This window comes from Bos taurus, chromosome 1 (genome assembly GCF_002263795.3).
Source record: "Bos taurus isolate L1 Dominette 01449 registration number 42190680 breed Hereford chromosome 1, ARS-UCD2.0, whole genome shotgun sequence".
Classification (NCBI taxonomy): domain Eukaryota; kingdom Metazoa; phylum Chordata; class Mammalia; order Artiodactyla; family Bovidae; genus Bos; species Bos taurus.
In genome coordinates, this window is record NC_037328.1 from 53,502,277 (window position 1) to 53,507,377 (window position 5,101).

Consider the following 5,101-nt stretch of genomic DNA (forward strand, 5'->3'; position numbering starts at 1 on the left):
TAGGGAAACAGTGGAAACAGTGTCAGACTTTATTTTTCTGGGCTCCAAAATCACTACAGATGGTGACTCCAGCCATGAAATTAAAAGACCCTTACTCCTTGGAAGGAAAGTTATGACCAAGCTAGATAGCATATTCAAAAGCAGAGACATTACTTTGCCAACAAAGGTTCGTCTAGTCAAGGCTATGGTTTTTCCTGTAGTCATGTATGGATGTGAGAGTTGGACTGTGGAGAAGGCTGAGCGCTGAAGAATTGATGCTTTTTGAAGTGTGGTGTTGGAGAAGACTCTTGAGAGTCTCTTGGACTGCAAGGAGATCCAACCAGTCCATTCTGAAGGAGATCAGCCCTGAGATTTCTTTGGAGGGAATGATGCTAAAGCTGAAACTCCAGTACTTTGCCCACCTCATGCAAACAGTTGACTCATTGGAAAAGACTCTGATGCTGGGAGGGATGGGGGGCAGGAGGAGAAGGGGACAACAGAGGATGAGATGGCTGGATGGCATCACTGATTCAATGGACGTGAGTCTCAGTGAACTCCGGGAGTTGGTGTTGGACAGGGAGGCCTGGCGTGCTGTGATTCATGGGGTCGCAAAGAGTCAGACACGACTGAGTGACTGATCTGATCTGATCTGATGAAGTTTTTAAACCCTTCGTGCTTCCTGAATACAAGGCAGTAGGGGCAGGATGGACTTGTTGATGGTGAGTACACCTGTCAGAACCATGGCAGGACACAGATCCTTACTCCACCTGGGTAATAAGGACAATCTAATGATACCTAATAATAGGCATTTTTCTTGGGAATGCAGATAGTATAAGTTCTATCCCACCTGAATCTCTCCAAGATTTTCTTAGTACAAAAGGGCTTCTTCTTTGCTAAGGTGAAGGGCACATGAATCCTGCATCTTACCCGACAGATCAGTTCAGTTCAGTTTAACCGCTCAGTTGTGTCTGACTCTTTGTGACCCCATGGACTGCAGCACACCAGGCTTCCCTGTCCATTACCAACTCCCAGAGCTTACTCAAACTCATGTCCATTGAGTTGGTGATGCCATCCAAATAGCTCATCTTCTGTTTTCCCCTTCTTCTCTCACCTTCAATCTTTCCCAGCATCAGGGACTTTTGTGATGAGTCAGTTCTTCGCATCAGGTGGCCAAAGTGTTGTAGTTTCACCTTCAGCATCAGTCCTTCCAATGAACACTCAGGACTTTCTGCCACAAGGGTGGTATCATCTGCATATCTGAGGTTGTTGGTATTTCTCCTGGCAATCTTGATTCCAGCATGTGATTCATCCAGCCTGGCATTTCACATGATGTACTCTGCATATAAGTTAAATAAGCAGGGTGACAATATACAACCTTCACAGACTCCTTTCCTGATTTGGAAACAGCCTGTTGTCTCATGTCCAGTTCTAACTATGGCTTCTTGACCTGCATACATATTTCTCAGGAGGCAGGTCAGAAGGTCTGGTATTTCCATCTCTTTAAGAATTTTCCACAGCTTGTTCTCATCCACACAGTCAAAGGCTTTGGCATAGTCAATAAAGCAGAAGTAGATGTTTTTCTGGAACTCTCTTGCTTTTTTGATGATCCAGCAGATGTTGGCAATTTGATCTCTGGTTCCTCTGCCTTTTCTAAAACCACCTTGAACATCTGGAAGTTCATGGTTGACGTACTGTTGAAGCCTGGCTTGGAGAATTTTGAGCATTACTTTGCTAGTGTGTGCTGCTGCTGCTGCTGCTAAGTCGCTTCAGTCGTGTCCGACTCTGTGCGACCCCATAGACAGCAGCCAACCAGGCTCCCCTGTCCCTGGGATTTTCCAGGCAAGAACACTGGAGTGAGTTGCCATTCCCTTCTCCAATGCATGAAAGTGAAAAGTGAAAGTGAAGACACTCAGTCGTGTCCAACTCTTGGTAACCCCATGGACTGCAGTCTACCAGGCTCCTCCATCCTTGGGATTTTCCAGGCAAGAGTACTGGAGTGGGGTGCCATTGCCTTTTCCGTGCTAGTGTGTGAGATGAGTGCAATTGTGTGGTAGTTTGAACATTCTTTGGCATTTCCTTTCTTTGGGATTAGAATGAAAACTGACCTTTTCCAGTCCTGTGGCTGCTGCTGACTTTTCCAAATTTGCTGGCATATTGAGTGTAGTGCTTTCACAGCATTATGATTTAAAGCAAATCTCTATGTTCTTTGTTGTTATCATGTAAAGTCAATGTTTTAGAATGTATCAATAGAAAATCTCTTATCTTGCTCAGTAAATACTGCCCTCAAGTGTATTGCCTCGCTATGGATCCCAGATCCCAGTTTTGTGACCCAAAGGTGAGAGATTGTTTCAAGGCTGCAAGTTCCTCACACCTAGGTTGGAAGATTTTCAGGTGTAAACATTGTTTCTATGATTAGTTAAAAATCTGCGTAATTACTATTCCAGTGTTGAATTTTCTCATGTCTCCCAGGGTACTTTTACTTTAAACTTTTGCCAGTAAACGTCTACTTCCAGATGAGTATAGACTTAGCTTCTACTGGTCCTTCTCCCATGAGTATTATTTCTAGTCTGTCCCACTGATACTTGGGACTTCATACAGTTTGATCATTTTTCAAGCTTTGTATATCCTCACATAAGTCTCACTCATCAGACTATTTCCTGTAGAGCGTTTTCTTCAGCCTGTGTGTAGAGGAAAGCTACCCTTTCATCTAGGTACATTCATTTATGTACACTCAGTCTCAGTCAGTCCCCAGAGCATTAAATGCACCTTGACTACCCCAATCTTTTTCTCTGAAACACGTCCTTACTTTCTTCCTTTTCTTCTCATTGGCTCCTTTGTTAGAGCACCTCCTCTTAGGAAGCTTATGCTAATAGACATATTTTTCTTTCTTTCTCCCTTTCCCCTCCAGGGTCATCTCCATGACAAACAATAGAGTACATAGTGACATAAATAAAATTTACCTTCATGTTTTTTTTCAAGTTGCATTCCAGTACCCTTCCTATTATACACATTCTGTTGTTTGATAAGGTTCGAAGTAGATATGTGTATTTAATTAAGAGGGCTCAGAGACTTCTAGACCTAGCCAAATTAAACTAACGGCTGTATTCCTACCATGAAACATAATAACATTTAAAGGAAGATCATGAACTAATCTTTGTTCAGAGAAGAGCTGCCACTGTGGAGGTGGAGAGCTATTTTTCAGTAGCCTCTTTCATCAATAACTGTAGAGGACAGCTTCATCATAAACAATGATTTCTCTTCTAATTTCTCACTAGCACCTAAGGAATTGTGTCCTGGTCTTAGTCACTTATATATATTCCTGTCCCTGCAGACCATGTCCATTAACTTCCTTAAGGACTTGCCAAAAGATAAAGCAACAGATCCAACTATTTATAATTTCAATAAGAAGAGAGAAATATTTAACATAAAAGACATTTATTAAAATATAGACATATGTGTCAGCTGGAGATAGAACCTCACAAGAAGTGAAGTGAAGTGAAGTGAAGTGAAGTCGCTCAGTTGTGTCCGACTCTTTGTGACCCTATGGACTGTAGCCTACCAGGCTTCTCTGTCCATGGGATTCTCCAGGCAAGAATACTGGAGTGGGTTACCATTTCCTTCTCCAAGGGATCTTCCCCACCCAAGGATCAAACCCAGGTCTCCCGCATTGGAGGCAGATGTTTTAACCTCTGAGCCACCAGGGAAGCTAGAACCTCACAATGGATGGTAGAGGGCTTATCAGGGCTCTGTTAAGTACTTTCTGTGTTGCTGCTAAATGATTGAAATTCTTAAGGCTTCTGAACTCCAGAGAGCAAATAAGAAGGTAAAGCTAGAGGCTGGAGTAAATATATGACTCTATAGTTCATAATATTCTGGAGATGCCAAGTAGAGAATTGTTCAGGTTGATATTATTACTTATAGTTCTTGGAGGTCTGGATATTACTGCTCAAAATAGCTTCCAGACACTTAATTTTGTTTAAACAGGTGAAGAATCACCCTTCTTATCACTGTTACGTGGAGAAAAGATACTAAAATCAACTAGTGGCTAGATTTCCAAAGTAAGGTGAGCATAGGTATGGCTACTACCATGATAATGTTGGCCAATATTGAAGTTGCGGTTATATATACAAGTCAAAGTGCAGCAGGTTCTAGTAGGGTAATACATTCTTCTGTTGATACTTCTTGAGTATCTGTGCTGAGAAAAGGTGCATGTACCTTCTGAAAGAAGCCCCAATTATAATCCAAAACCCAGGAGAATATACCCTTCTAAACTTTCAGAAAGACAAACACTTGTGTGTATAGAGTATGCACACTAGGTTTTGAAAATTTGCCTTAGATATATACTTGCTTCAGAGAAGGCAATGGCACCCCACTCCAGGACTCTTGTCTGAAGAATCCCATGGACGGAGGAGCCTGGTAGGCTGCAGTCCATGGGGTTGCTAAGAGTCGGGCATGACAGAGCGACTTCACTTTCACTTTCATGCATTGGAGAAAGAAATGGCAACCCACTCCAGTGTTCTTGCCTGGAGAATCCCAGGGACGGGGGAGCCTTGTGGGCTGCCGTCTATGGGGTCGCACAGAGTCGGACAGGACTGAAGCGACTTAGCAACAGCAGCATATACTTTCTTATTTCCCCTGTATTTTTAACTTCATATATTAGGGCTTTTTTTTTTTTTTTCTTTTGGTATATACAGAGTTAGTGTCTTCCTGGTGAATTGATCCTTTTATCATTATGTAATGGCCATTTTTACATTATTTTCTTTGCTTTGAAGTCTACTTTGATATTAATGTAGATTCTCCTGTTTTATGTGATGTAAGATGTGAGAGTTGTGAGATGTGAGAGTTGGACCATAAAGAAAGCTAAGAACTGAAAAATTGCTGCTTTTGAACTGTGGTGTTGGAGATAAGTCTTGAGAGTCCCTTGGACTGCAAGGAGATCCAACCAGTCCATCTTAAAGGAAATCAGTCCTAAATGTTCATTGGAAGGACTGATGTTGAAGCTGAAGTTCCAATACTTTGGCTGCCTGGTGCAAAGAACTGACTCATTGGAAAAGACCCTAATGCTGGGAAAGATTGAGGGCGGGAGGAGAAGAGGATGACAGAGGATGAGATGGTTGGATGG